This window comes from Loxodonta africana, chromosome 20 (assembly GCF_030014295.1).
Source record: "Loxodonta africana isolate mLoxAfr1 chromosome 20, mLoxAfr1.hap2, whole genome shotgun sequence".
In the NCBI taxonomy this organism is placed as follows: domain Eukaryota; kingdom Metazoa; phylum Chordata; class Mammalia; order Proboscidea; family Elephantidae; genus Loxodonta; species Loxodonta africana.
This window is the reverse complement of record NC_087361.1, coordinates 55,810,464-55,824,366: the sequence shown is the minus strand read 5'-3', so window position 1 is coordinate 55,824,366 and position 13,903 is coordinate 55,810,464. Positions and strand designations below refer to the sequence as shown.

The window sequence follows — 13,903 nt, the reverse complement described above, 5'->3', positions numbered from 1 at the left end:
TAATCTGAATCAAATAACGTGGAATTGTCAGAAAAAGCCCCAAGGAGGGGTGTTCGACAAAATTCCTGGCCTGTAATCTTCGGAAGAGTCAAGGGCACAAAAGTTAGAGACAGACAACAACAACTGTTTGAGATTGAAGAAGACTAAAGGAGACATGATAGATCTGATGAGTAACTCTGGATTGGATCCGTTTGTATTAAGGACATTATCGAAACGATCAGTAAAACTGGAAAGGTATCCGAGGAAAAGGTGATGGCACGATCAGTGTTAATTTCTCCTTTTTGATGGTTGTATTTTCTCTTTTTTAAGAGTAGACCAGTTTGAGCTTTATTAGCAGCAATAGTTGCTGTTGAGTCAACTCCAACTCATGACGATCCTGTGTGTGTCAGAACAGAACTGCGCTCCATCAGGTTTTCAGAAGCAGATCACCAGGCCTTTCTTCTGAGGTTCCTGTGGGTAGACTCAAACCTCCAACCTTTTGGTTAACAACTGAGCACTTAAATTGTTTGTATCATCCAGGGACTCTGGAGCTTTATTAGATGCTGCTCAGTGGCCCTCCAAAGTATCTGTATGCTGGTTGGGTTTTGATGCTGAGGAAGAGTGTCCTGGTTCGTAGGAAATACACGCTAAAGCATCTGAGGGTGATGGGGCACTCTGCTGGCAACTCACTCTCAAACTAGGGAAGAATTTTTTTTTCTTTGTACTATTCTTGCAACTTTCCCATTATTTTGAAATAGTTACAAAATAAAAGGATTTTTTTTTTTTTTTTTTAATGTGCAAGTTAACACGCAGCATTAGAATCTAGGCCCTTTGTTCTTGTTATTGGTGGCTGTCCAGTGTGACAGTGAAAGAACATACTGTCTTTCTCTTGCTTGATTTCCAAGTGGTGGATACATTTTCTCTTTTTCCTCTTACGTGGACAATGGTGTGGTGTCCCCGAGAGTCCAGAACTGAGGTTATGCCAATGCTATTGTAGAAACAGGGACAGGTTGACCTGCACTTGCCTGCAGACCCCATACGTGCTGGAAATTGGTACTGGAAGTGAGGAAAGGGACATTGTGTGTGTTTTATGGTGCCATGGATTGAATTGTGTCCCTCAAATTGTGTGTTCAACTCCTAACCCCTAAACCTGTAAATACGACCCTGTTTAGAAATAGCGGTTTTCTTTTGTTATATTAATGAGGTCGTACAGAGTACAGAGTAGGGTGGGTCCTAAACCTAATCACTTCTAAGTTATAAAGAGAGCAGAATTGATGCAGAGACACACAGGAGGAAGACACACTAAGGAATGCCGAGAATTGCCGGCAGACATTAGAAATCAGGAGACAGACTCACAGAAGGAATCCACGTGGCGAGACCCTAATTTGGACTTTTAGCTTCCAGAATGTAGGAAAATACGTTTCTGTCTTTAAAGCCAGCCACTTGTGGTATTTCTGTTAACAGCAGCACTGGGAAACCAAGACGTATGGGCTTCAATGTGTTTTACTGCTTGATAGCAAGCAATACTATTTGACTATGAAACATAGTTCCCGTCAATCTCAGACACTGGACCCACCACCAGAGTTACAATTTGGAGAAGTGGGAAGAAGAGCAGGAAGAAGAAAAGTTTAGAAATGGTTTTGAGAACAAGGCAGAGGAAATCAGCCTCGATGGGGGCAGGCATAGGACACCACTGTTGATTCTAAATAGGGTCCAACATGTTGAAAATGGCCTCAGGAGGGGTTAGGAAGGAAGCCTTGACTCAGAGCAGTCAGCCAGGCTAAGACTTATTGTCTTTCTACCATATGTTTTCCAAGGAGGCCAGTGTCTCATAAAATTCTTTTGATTAAACACATATGGATTCAAAATTAATTAATGCATTTGGCCGTTGTGAGGATTAAATGAATTAACACATTGAAAATCATAGCACAGTGCCTGACGAAATCAATGTTAGCCGAACACATAGCAAGTCCCCAAACAAGAGCTGGGCAGGTAGTGAAGCTAACTAACCAACTAACTGACTGACTAACCCCTTACTGTGGAGTCAGCTCTGACTCATGGTGACCCCATGTGTGTCAGAGTTGATCTGCTCTTCATAGGGTTCTCAGTGGCTGATTTTTTGGAAGTAGGTTGCCAGGCCTTTCTTTCGAGGTGCCTTTGGGTGGACTCAAACCCTCAACCTTTCCAGAATCCCCAACCTTTTTCACATTAACCATTTGCACCACCCAGGGGCTCCAGCTTCCTGAAAATGCTTAAAAGCCTAAACTAACCCTCTTACCTATTAATCAAGAGGGTGAAGACAGGTATTCGCCATCCTTTTCAGCCATCACTCATGTGTGGCCTCTTCATTTTATTTGCGCTGTCTCTTTCCCTCTAAGGAATTCCAAGGTTCTTTACAAACTTTAAATTACCCAGGGGGGACGAATCCTCACAAGCAAGAAAGCAAAATAAAACGCCTCCACCAAAATGATGCGCACCCACCTCTCGTCTCCCTCCGCGCCAACCCCCTCACCTAAAATAGCCCACGCTGCCTGCGCACTGCCGCCTCACCAGCCGCAGGTTACTCTTGTCATCAGCCGACTTTGCGTTTTGCTAATGAACCTTGTGCATGTTAATCAGGAAAGTTTCTTCGGAAAACTTAAGCGAGGTGTTTGAAAACGACCAGTCCCGGTTTGGTTTTTAATGACTGCCCCCTGACATCGACCACTGAGGATTCAAATCCATCCTGCTGGCAGGGTGCATGGATTCTCCTGCCGCGATGTTTGGTTTCGATGAAGGTTTGGGACGCTTGGATCTGCTCTGATCACACACCACGTGTTTGTGGCTATTGTTCTCCTAGGAGAAGTCGCTCCCCTGAGGATAGAAGTCCCGCAGATAAACCTGACTTTGCTGAGACCAGACTTCAAGACAGAGGGGGCGCCAGGAGTCTTGTGCTGGGATTTCAAGAGCTGCTATTCCCGGTGTGTTCAAAATTCTTTAAATAGAGATGACACAAATATGCCCATTTCCTTGTTGCTAATTTTTTTAATGGGTAGCCCCAAACTCTGGGTTTATCACCCACTGGCCAGTAAGGGGCGCTGTTGATTGAGAGACTGGCTGGAAGGCAAGGAACAGAAGTGACCAGCAGATGTTTCCGTGTTCTGGGTGGTGCCTTAGAGGTTTCTGTCTTCGGGGGGGCGAGCTGATTAGAGCTAAGACACTCACACAGACAGGTGTCCTCCACCTCGCAGCCTCACTCTGCAACGGGCTTCTGAACGCAAACCAATCACCTTGGCAGTGGCTTTCCCTCCCCTGTGAAGCCCTGTCTTGCGGCCCCCTTCCTCTTTTCCAACCCCCTCTCCCTCCCCAACAGCTCAGGGGGCACAGGGTGGTAGCTGTGATGCCCTGGGTTGTAAGCTTCAGCCTCCTGGCAGCTGAGCGGCGTGTGAGTGAAGACCTTTGCTTGCTGCATCTCCCTTCTGTATTGCCTTTATGTTCATTTATCTCTGATAACCACCACGGCTGAACCCAGCTTTCTTTTTAAAAAAAAATTTATTGTGGTGAAATATATACCACAAAATATTTCCCATTTCAACAATTTTTACATGTACAATTCAGTGACATTCATCACACTGACCACGTTGTGCAATAATCACTGTTTTTGGGTTCCAAGTTTTTTCACTGCTGTTATCAAAAACTCTGAACTCCTTAAGCAGTTACTCGACACCCCCATTTCCCACTCTCCCCTGCCCCTTGTAGCCACTAATAAAGTTTGGTTTCTGCGCATTTGCCTATTCTGGGTATTTCATGTAAGTGGTAGCATGCAATATTTGTTCTTTTTGTGTTTGGCTTCTTTCACTCAGCGTCATGTTTTCAAGGTTCAGCCATGTTGTAGCCAGTGTCAGAACTTCTTTTGAATCTAAGCCTTTCTTGCAGTCACTGTCTGTCCCCAAACTGAAATCTACCAAGCACATGGCTTGATGTTGTTGTTGTGGAGGGGGGGCGGTTTGGAGTGGATTCAAATTCATATGGAGAGCAGAACTGTCCCATAGGGTTTTCTTGGCTGTAATCGCCAGGTCTTTCTCCCGAAGAGCAGCTGGGTGGGTTTGAACTGCTAGCCTTTCTGTGTCAACCTTTAGGATAGCAGCTAAGTGCACTTAACTGTTGCGCCACTGGGGCCCCTTTACGTGGCTTGTTAGATTACTGACATTGATGTCTAAGATTCTCAAAGTGGGAGAGAGGAGAGAGAAACAAAACAAAAGAGAGAGAAAGAGGGTGAAGAATCCCAGGATATTAGCAATGCCTGTATATCCTGCTGGTGATGAGCCGATACTTGTAACTGGCTAATATATGTTGTTGTTGGCTGTTGAATCACCCTCTGACTCATGGTGACTCAGTGCACAGCAGAACGAAACGCTGCCCATTTCTGCGCAATCTTCATGATCGGCTGGGAATCAGACAATATTCTGTTGTGATCCACAGGGTTTTCGTTGGCTGATTTTGTGAAGTAGATTGCCAGGTCTTTCTTCCTAGTCCGTCTTAGTCTGGAAGCTCCACTTAAGCCCGCTCAGCATCGTAACAACACAGAAGCCTGCAATGGCAGACAGGTGGTGTCTGCGCGTGGGGTGCATTGGCTGGGAATCGAACCCAGGTCTCCTGCATGGGAGGCAAGAGTTTGACCACTGAACCACCAATGCTGAGTTGGTATATATCATACATATACTCTGTTAAAAACTCCCCCGGCCCCACTGAGCCCAGGTTTAGAGACATGTGCCCCGTGTGGTGAGCTGGGCAGTGCGGGGAGGCTCATCTTTCCAGGGGGGCTCTCCCGCAGCAGCCAGAGGGGCAGCTTCTCGGGGTGGCACTTGGAGACACCCTCAAGCAAGGGCTACAGAAGTGCAAACTATTAACCGTCATTATTCCAGTGATGCTCACTTCAAACCCGTGAGCAGCAGATGAACCATCGAGGCCTCTTGCCATACACTTGGGCTTCTCCTGCGGTTCTCCCTCAGCAGAAGGCTGCAGCAAACATGAGATGTTCAAAAACTCAGGGTATCTGTGGGTTTTGTTTTTATGGGACATGTGAGGCGACAGGGTTTTGAGGGAAAGGTGCAGTTTTCTCTTGAGCTGGAAGCGAATGAGTTAAACAAACCCCCTTTCTTTTTTTGAGGTTATATTTAAAGATAAAATGCCCCTATTAACATGGAGATTTGGACAGCCGTTTGCAGAGCACAGAGTTATTTCAGACGCTGTATGGGAATCCTTTTTGTCTGTATATCTCTGAGGGCGGAAAGTCCAGCTGCCTCTTGTAAGATGGCACGTAACTCTTCAGATGTCAACAAATCACTGAGTGGCGTCAGAATGAGGGAAATGAAAGATAATTATTCCAGCCGAGGAGAGCTACTTTGAAAGTGAATAGACTCTGTCAGACCGTCTTTTGAAAACAGCAGTTGGCTGCTTGTCGTGGCCATATTAAATGGCCATATCTAGAGCCAGCCGAGGTTGTTTGAGATGGTGGTAATCAGCTTAAGTTGGTTCTGGTGGAAGGAAAAAAGACAGGAGAAGCTGGGCAATTACGAGTTGGCGTGGAACAGCCGCCCCGGTAGGGTGACGCGGGAGCCCTATTCACGTCTCAAAAAAAAAAGAACCCGGAATCTTACATTCTTTGTGAATGAATAAAAAGCAAAGTCCACAAGGGTCTGGCAATTTCCAGATGGGGGTGGGGAGGAAGGAGGGGAGCCTTCAGGGGCTCCTCAGGGCAAGTGCACAGACCACAATCTTGGGGAGGGGAGGCAGTTCAGTCTCCTCTTGGGAACAAGGGACCTCCAGGGCAGACCAGAGTGATGGGGGTGCTTATACCCAACGCCAAGCTTCATCAGACTTAGTGGCAAAGCAACAAGGGGCAATTTTTGATAGTCGCTGGACATTCTAGAGAACTGGAGTTGTTCCGGCTTCAGTTACTTACTTGCCCACCCACCCCAAAGTTTCTGGGGAACTTGAACTTAGCATTTGTGGATGAAACACATCAGATTCAATACTGAGAAGGCCAGGAGAGCCATGGCCTGGGCCTTGCTTCCTCTGGACCTCACCCCTAGACTTCCAATGCTGTTCCCCAACAAGGCTGTGGTTGACAGCCAGCTACAAGAGGCCAGCTGACAGTTGGCCCCAACACCAGGCCATGCTAAAATGCACCATGGAGTAACTTTTTATAAACCCGGCCGTTATTCCGTGAATCACAAAAAGTAAATGTTTAAGGTAGGGGACAGTTTGTCTAGCTCCGTGTCAGCACGTATCCGCTTGGAAACATGCAGGAGCCCCGGGTGGTCTGGGCCAGCTCTGAGAGGTGCTGGTGTATGGGAATAGCTGGTTCATCTGGTCCCCGGGCCAGATGGCTGTTGTGTGACTTTGTAGCCTGAGGCCCTGGTCTCCATGGCTCCTGACCACAGGCACTGGTCAGCCGCCAAAACAAGGAGGAGCTGTCCCGCCCCACTTCTCTTGTCACATTTGGGGCAAGGCAGGCAGGAGGGGCCTCTTTACCTGAGGGAGACTGTGCCCTTCAGCCTGGGAGGCAGCAAGGCCCCAGGGAGGACAGAGCCAGGCAGTTTCTCACTCACACCTGTGGCCCCCTTGTCATGGACTCAATTGTGTCCTCCTAAATCTGTGTTGGAATCCTCACCCCTATACCTCTGGATGTGATCCTGTTTAGAAATAGTATTTTCTTTGTGGTGCTAATTAGATCAGCCCAAGCAGGTGAGTTCTAAATCTAATCACTTCTGAGTTATAAAAAGAGCAGGCTAGACATACACACCACACACACACACACACACAGGAGAAGACAGGTACCGTGTGAGGATCACCAAGGAGCCAAGGAATGCCCAGGGCTGCCAACAAAGAAGGAATCAACATGGCCTAGGCCCTGGTTTTCTCCAGAAACTGTGGGAAAATAAATTTCTGTTCTTGAAGTCACCTCCTTGTGGTATTTCTGTTATGGAAGCACAAGGAAACGAAGAGCACCTGTCCCGGTCATCCGGGCCTGCTGTGACAGAAGCACCCCAGGTGGATGGCTTTAACACACAGAAGTTTATTTTCTCACAGTTTAGGAGGCTAGAAGTCCGAATTCAGGGTGCCAGCTCCAGGGGAATCTTTCTATGTTGGCTCTGGAGGAAGGTCTTTGTCGTCTGTCTTCACCTGGTCTAGATGCTTCTCAGCACAGGGGCCCCAGGTCCAAGGGACACACTCCCCTCCTGGTTCTTCTTTCTCGGTGGTAGGAGGTCCCTATCTGTCTGCTTACTTCTCCCTCCCTTTATCTCTTGTAAGGTAAAAAGTAGTACAGGCCATACCCCAGGGAAACTCCCTTCACGTTGGATCAGGGCTGTGACCTGAGTAAGGGTGTTGCATCCCACCCTAATCCTCTTTAACATAACCTAATCTTGCCTCCTTAACCACAGGGAGAGGTTAGGATTTACAAAGCATAGGAAAATTACATCAATCACAAAATGGAGGATAACCACACAACACTGGAAATCACGACCCAGCCAAGTTGGCACACATTTTTGGGGGACACAATTCAATTCTTAACACCCTTCATGCCCCTTTGCCCTCTACCCAGGCCCTGACATGTGTAGAAAGCCTGCCCCAAACAGATAGCTACGTGGGACAGGAGGCTGTGGTGAGGAAGGAAGGGATGTTGGGGGTTCCCTGCCCCTCTGAATCCCCACTGCAGCATTGCTGTGTCTCTGCAGAAGCTCACACCACCCCCATTTCTGTGCTGGCCAGAGACCACCAGTTTCTTGCCATAGTTGGTGACCATTGTTACAGGCAGAAGTGCCTTCTCGGGATCCCAGAGACCCCAGCCTGTTGCCTTTGAGTCAATTCTGACTCATAGCGACCCTATAGGACACAGTAGAATTGCCCCCATAGAGTTTCCAAGGAGAGCCTGGTGGATTCGAACTGCTGACCTTTGGGTTAGCAGCCGTAGTAGCACTTAACCACTACACCACCAGGGCTTCCCCCAGAGACCCCAGGAAAGGCTTATCCTGAGTTTTCTTGGTCCTGCCTTGCACCTTCTTTGCCAGCACTGATTGCTCGTTGCCCTTCTCTCCTCCTTGTCTGGGGGGAGGCAGTATAAAACTGTTTTGATTAAACATTCGTGGATTCAAAATTAATTATTTTTTTCTTTTTCACATTTTTTTTATTACAGTGAAAATATATGTAACAAAACATTTCCCATTTCAAGGTTATTTTCATGTGTACAATTCGGCGACAGTAATTACGTTCGTTGTGTTGTGCAGCCATCACCACTATGCCTTTCCGAATTTTTTCATTGCCTTTAACAGAAGTCCCGAAGCATAAACCAAACCCGCTGCCATTGAGTGGATTCCGACTCATAGTGCCCCTATAAAAAAAAAAAAAATTTTTTTTTTTTTTTTGCCCCTCTAGAACAGAGTAAAACTGCCCCATAGAGTTTCCAAGGAGTGGCTGGTGGATTTGAACGGCCAACCTTTTGACTAGCAGCCAAGCTCTTAACCACTGTGCCACCAAGGCCCCAGTAGAAGTTCAGTGCCCCCTTAAGCAATGACTCCCCCTCCTACCTGCCCTTGGTGACTATTAATAAACCTTGGTCTCTGTATATTTGCTTAGTGGGATTGTACAATATTTCTCCTTCTGTGGCTGACTTATTTCACTCAGCATGATGTTTTCAAGGTTCATTCATTTTGTCACAGGTATCAGAAAGTCATTTCTCTTTAGGGTTGAGTAATACAGAATTGGAGGACAGTAGTGGCTCCGTGGTAGAATTTTCTACTTCTATGCGGGAGACCCGGGTTCGATTCCCAGCCAATGCACCTCATGTGCACCTACTGCTTGTCTGTCAGTGAAGGCTTGCATGATGCTATGATGCTGAACAAGGAGCCCTGGAGGTACAGTGGTCAAAACAATCGACTGCTAACTGAGAGGTCAGTGGTTCGAAACCACCGGCCCCTCCTCGGGAGAAAGATGTGGCAGTCTGCTTTTGTAGAGATTTATAGCCTCGGAAACCCTACAGGGTCACTATGAGTCGGGATTGATTTGACGGCAGTGGGCTATGATGCAGAACAGGTTTCAGTGGAACATCCAGACTAAGAGGGACTAGGAAGCCTGGTGACCTACTTCTAAAAATCAGCCAGTGAAAACCTGGTAGATCCCAATGGTCCAATCTGCAACCAATCAGGAGGGTGACACAGGATCGGTCCCACTGTAGGTGAGTTGGGGGCCAACTCGACGGCAGCTAGCAACAACAATGCAGAATTAAATCATAAACACATTTTTAAGTCTCTGGCCAGTCCTGCCACGTTGGCTTTATGCCATTACATGTGGGATATGATTGGTCGGTTTAATGGAAACCAAACCAAACCCGCTGTTGTCGAGTCAATCCCAACTCATAACAACCCTATAGGTCAGAGTAGAACTACCTCATAGGGCTTCCAAGGCTGTAAATCTTTATTGGAGCAGACTGCCACATCTTTCTCCCATGGAGCAGCTGATGTGTTTGGACCACTGAACTTTTGGTTAGCAGCCAAGCACTTAACCACCACACCACCAGGGCTCCTTGGTTCAGTATTCACACACTCTTTCATTTACTCCCTCTGTGGGTGTTTCCCTACAAGCCCCAGGCTTCAGAAGGAGCTCCAGAAAAGACCCCGATCACTAGAACCCATCTTGGAAGGATGAGGACCCTCTACTCATATCTGCACCTTGGCTCTTGTTTTCATCAGCCAACCCAGACGTCATGGGGGACACTGATCCACCTGATGCTCTTCATCAGGGTGCTCGCTTTGCTGTGAGAATCCAGAGACCCAGGGCCTATTTGGCCTGGTCTCTGTCAGCTGTTAGCTGCTTGCCCTTGGGCAAGTTGTTTGACTCCGAGGGCTTCAGGTTCATTTTGAATACAAAAAATCCCTTTCCTGTTTACAAAGTATTTCAGAAAAGCTTGTCTGTACACAGGTGTTTGTTTACATGGCAAGTATGGGCCCCATCTGACTCATTCTCTGGCGAACTGTCACCCAGTGCAAGTTTCAGAGCCATAAAAATGTGGCTGAAAACAAGGATGTGGGCTTGGACCTGCATTCAGGGTGTAGTGTGGTGGCCTGCATGTTGTTGTGATGCTGGAAGCTCTGCCACCAGTATTTCAAACACCAGCAGAGTCACCCATGGTGGACAGGTTTCAGCAGAGCTCCCAGACTAAAATCGACTAGTAAGACAGGCCTGGTGATCTACTTCTGAAAATCAGCCACTGAGAATCCTACAGATCACAACAGAATGTTGTCTGATACGGTGCTGGAAGATGAGCCTCTAGGTTATAAAAAAAAAAACTCAAAATACACAATGGCTGCAACAATGGACTGGAGCATATCAATGAGCATCAAGATGGCACAGGACCAGGCAACGTTTCATTCTGTTGCACGTGGGGTCACCACAAGTTGGAGCCAACTCATGAGCAACCATGATACAACAACAAGAACGATGATATCTCGGTTCAACAATCACCTGTTTCTATCTCAGCATTTACAAGTGACCCTACCTTTGTTCCAGGTCCACAGACCCCTAACCTCACTCTGCCATGTTGAAAATGTTTATCTTAAGACACCCAAGGTTGTGGGCAGAGTGTGGTTGGTTAAGCATAAATCCCTTGTTGGTGGAGTAACTCAAAACTCATGCCTAACCACTTAAAGGCAGGTCAGAAGCATCCTCAGAAATGTGCATTACATCATGCTGTCCCTCTTTGGGGAAGGATAGAGGATGGACAGCTAAACTAGTTGTGAGAATAATAATAAGAGCAGGAACAATAGTAATAGCTAAATTCATGACACTTAAATCCATAGCATATTCCTAGTACCTGGTGTGTACTAAGCTCTGTGTGAAGTGCTTTACATGGGTAACCTCAGTCCTTACGTCAACCCTGTGAGGTAGATAATACAGTTATCCCCATTTTACAGAGAAGGGAACTGAGGCTTAGAGACGATAAATAGCTTACCAAAGTCTCACAATGAATAAGGAAGACTGAAGAAGGATTGATGCCTTTGAATTATGGTGTTGGCAAAGGATATTGAATATACCATGCACTGCCAGAAGAAAGAACAAATCTGTCTTGGAAGATGGACAGCAAGAATGCACCTTAGAAGCAAGGATGGCGAGACTTTGCCTCATGTGCTTCAGACATGTTATCAGAAGGAACCAGTCCCTGGAGGAGGACATCACATTTAGTAAAGTAGAGGGTCAGTGAAAAAGAGGAAGACCCTCAATGAGATGGATGGACAGAGTGGCTGCAATGGTAGCAGTGATTGTGAGGACGGTGCAGGATCAAGCAGTGTTTCGTTCTGTTGCAGATAGGGCCACTATGAGTCAGAACTGACTTGATGGCTCCTAACAACAACAACAAAATTTCACAGGTTCTAAGTCATAGGGCTGGCCCCATATTGTTGTCATTGTTGTTGTGTATTGTTAAGTCAATTCGGACTCATAGAGACCCCATGTGACAAAGTAGAACTGTCCCATAGGGTTTTCTAGGCTATAATCTTTACAGGAGCAGATCACCAAGTCTTTCTCCCTCAGAGTTGCTGGGTGGATTTGAACTGCCGATCTTTCGGTTAGCAGCTGAGTGCTTAGCCATTGTGCTATTAAAAAAAAAAAAAATTAGGGGTCCTTAATCTGAGCTAAAGTCTGTGCTCTTTAGCACTACTTTATATCCCATGCACTGTTGTTGCAGAATCTACACTAAATAACTGCAAACCATTAAAATCCTACAGCCGGGTTGTGGTGCGATGGATCGCTTGTGTATGGCCTTTCTCTCCATGGTCTTGTAACTCCCACCCAAGTGATTGGGTGGGACTATGCAAATAAGGTAATTGAGGCCCACCAAAGGGTTTGGATGGCTTGTTAATAATGCAAATAAAGGTCATGGCACCCCTGTGGGGGTGAGATCATGCAAATAAGGTCTGTGGAACCCTAAGGAAGGGATGTGTCAGTTTTGCCATCCCGATAGGCTAAGATGAGCCCTACCAGAGGAGGGGAAGGAGAGGATCTCACCATCACTAAGGAAGAAGAGCCAGGAGTGGAGTGTGTCCTTTGGACCTGGGATCCCTTGCTGAGAAGCTCCTGGAACCCGGAGAGAGATAGAGAGAGCTGTAACACCGAAGATGGTGAGAAGCAGTGGGAGGGAAATGGTGGCAGGAGAGACTGGCATGAGAGACCAGCAGGAGATGGCACAGTGGGCTTCCCAACCCTCAGAGAGAGAAAGCTGAGCATCTTTGGGCAGGAGACTTGCTGGCAGAGTGGGGTGCCTGTGGGCACTTACTGGCAGAGCTAAAAGAGCTTTGTAACACTTGCCCAAACAAGGCAGATGTCGCGGGGCCCGAGAGAGACGTGCCGGCAGGCATGGCTGAGAAGAGGCTGCCCTGATGAAAGAACTGTATCCTGAGTGTTCCCGAACCTGAGTTGTAACCTGTTACTTCCCTAATAAAGCCCATAATTGTGAGTATGGTCTGTGAATTCTGTGTGTCCATTGCTACGAATTATCAAACCCAACAGAGAAGTATAGAGTGCCATGGGAGGGACAGTTGGTGTCAGAATTGGTAAAGATGGCAGAGAGAGGAGGCATGTCTGACTTCCGCCTCATAGGAATCAGCCTAGGGCTGTTGATCCTGATTCTCCTTCCCCCTCGTGAAGTCAGAGGAGGTCAGATACCACCCCCAAGCCATTTTGACATGGGTTAAGTCCAATTATCCAGTTCCTTCATATATGCATACTTAAACCACAGACTTATTTATGCCATAGTAAGCTCTTTAAGAAAAAGGATTCTTTTTCCTCTTTGGCTGAAATGCCTTCAGCTTTCAACATCAACCCTTCTCACGGTGGGAGCCAACTAGCCCTTCCACTTTCTTATAAAGTTGATGTCTCCTATGCTAAGGACATCAACTGACAAGGAACAGTTACACGAAAATACTTTTTATGTGCATTCTTTTTTTTAAAGCACAAAAGGATTATAGATTTTTGGTTAAGAAATGCAAATAATACTAAAGGATATGCTGTAAATATTAAAAGTCCTCCTCTCTTTATTTTCTGGATGGCTTGGTGTGTACTTTTAGACAATGTTTATGTATAGGTAGATACAGACGTAGACCATGCTTGCCAGAAGAATGAACAGGTCAATCTTAGAAGAAATACAATGAAAAGACTCCTTAGAAGTGAGGATGCTGAGACTCACCCTCACTGACTTTGGACACATCATCAGGAAAGACCAATCATATGAAAGGACATCATGGTTGGTGGAGTAGAGGGTCAGTGAAAACGAGGGAGACTCTCCTTGAGATGGATTGGCACAGTAGCTGCAACAATGGCCTCAAACATATCAAGGATCATGAAGACGGCTCAAAACCAGGCAATGTTTCGTTCTGTTCCATACAATGTCACTGTGAATCAGGGCGGACCAAATGGCAACTAACAACTACGACATATGTATGGCTCCCGTTCCTTCTTTTTATTGGATGCACCATAATCTATTTAACCAGTCACCTATGGGTGGGCACTGAGATTATCTCCCATTTTTCACTTTTACAAATAATACGATAATAACATTCCTTGTACAGATCTCCTTGCACTCTCGAGGGAGTAACTCAGCAGAATATAGTCCGAAAAGTGGATGTTCTGGACCAGAGGGCATGTTACATGTTGGCAGAGAATGTCAAGTTACTCTCTGAAAAAGTTGTTTCAATCAACGTTGCCACCATCAGTGTATAAGAGGACTCGACTCTGCCCTGCCATCCCGAAGGCATATTTCTAAGTTTAATTGCTGTCTTACTTGTTCTTAGCTTGACTTTCTATGGGCCCTAAGGTCAAGGTCAGTATTCTTTTGTTTGGTTGACTCTTAACCTGAGAGCAGATTTCCTATTGAAATTAACCAGGATTCATA

At 46.4% G+C, this 13,903-nt stretch overlaps 1 non-coding gene across 1 annotated transcript; it reads right to left on the bottom strand.

Moving 5' to 3' along the window:
• Window positions 1-4,584: 4,584 nt before the first annotated feature.
• TRNAG-CCC (transfer RNA glycine (anticodon CCC)) lies at window positions 4,585-4,655 on the bottom strand. Its single transcript has one exon. It is a non-coding gene; the product is annotated as a tRNA-Gly (tRNA).
• Between the last annotated feature and the right edge of the window lie 9,248 nt (window positions 4,656-13,903).